General features: G+C 39.2%; 1 protein-coding gene across 1 annotated transcript in view; it reads right to left on the bottom strand.

The window, feature by feature from the left end:
* SLC13A1 (solute carrier family 13 member 1) overlaps positions 1–1,374 on the bottom strand; it is an 87,968-nt gene that overhangs the window by 22,842 nt on the left and 63,752 nt on the right. The gene's annotated exons all lie outside the window — the stretch shown is intronic.

The raw sequence follows: 1,374 nt of genomic DNA, 5'->3' as shown, positions 1-1,374 counted from the left end.
AGTGTGTGCAGTGTCTAATAGTGGACAGCCAAGGGATCGTTTAAACACACCACTGATCATGATTAATAGGCTTGGTTTAATGTATGCCCTTTGAGGATTTTTTTTTTTTTTTTCTCATAGAGAACACATTTCAATACATATGGCCTTTATCTTCATAATTTCTCCTTTTTAAGTGGTAAAATAATGACAATGGTTGCATACATATATTGTAAAGTCATCAAAGAAACAGCTGTGGGTCGTGGTCTGGATGCTTTCTCCACTGACTTGGGATTCCTGTCCCCCCGTCATCGTGTACAATTGAGTAGGCTCCCAAAGGCTTGGACTCCCAGGGAGGGGCACTTAGTATGCAGCTGGTCTCTCCCCACTGATGCCCACCTGCTGAAGTCAGTGACATTCCACACATTTGTTTCAGCAGGAGAACTGCCACATGCTGCTCCCACAATCTGGACAAACAGATTTTTTTTTTAAGCATCAGCACCATCTTCCCACCACTAACAACATAGGAGCAGTTCTGGAGAAAAACCAGGAAGAGTCATTGAGCGGGAAGAATTTCAGCCTTTATATGACCAGGCTTAGAAAATGTGGCCATAGGACATGGAACTAACCTCATCACAGAGGGTTTGCTTTGCAAAGGAAATTCAAATAGCTGACTTCAGCCTCACTGGCTTGGAAGATAGCATGCTTTTTTATCCATTGGTCTTTAAATTATTTAAATAAAATCTTATAAAAATGATTTTGAATCATCAAATCGATTTTGTTTTCAGAAAAAAAAAAACTCCTCAAGATTTGATATATAGCCATTCGTCATTCTTTTCCAAATACTGCTATCTAAACTGAAGATAGAATGCTTTCTTTTAGATTTGGCTGGCAAGTCATGTGTAATTTTAAATGCTGAATGTTATCTAAGCATGGAATGCATTGGTACTTAGGAACTACCAGTTCCAATTCCAGCCAAGGTAATATTTTGAATTTCTCTTCAAATCACATATATTTGACATTTTAGTGGTATAATTATTCTTTACTAATCAGAGTTTCTTACCTTGACTTTATATGCTCAAGTTGGGTCTATACTGTTTAGAATTACACATTGCAAGTGATGTTATTGATTAATTAGCATTAATCCTTCAGTTCTGTCATTTCACAGATGAAAACATTGAGATGGAGACCAGGTCAGGTCTTGAACTAGATCACACATCTGGCTTGCCAGGAGCCATGACTTGAATCCTGGTCTTCCAATTTCTAATCCACTACTCTTTGCCTAAGGCATTTGACTGTTCACCAGAAGGCTGGTGGTTCAAACCCACCAGCCTTGGAAGGAAGATTGGGCAATCTACTTCTGTAGTGATAGTGCCTCGAAAACCCAAGGAGGGGTCG

The sequence above is a fragment of the Orycteropus afer genome, unplaced genomic scaffold (genome assembly GCF_000298275.1).
Source record: "Orycteropus afer afer isolate SDZICR_OR568_19922 unplaced genomic scaffold, OryAfe1.0 scaffold00170, whole genome shotgun sequence".
Taxonomy (NCBI): domain Eukaryota; kingdom Metazoa; phylum Chordata; class Mammalia; order Tubulidentata; family Orycteropodidae; genus Orycteropus; species Orycteropus afer.
This window is presented reverse-complemented; position numbering and strand designations above follow the sequence as displayed.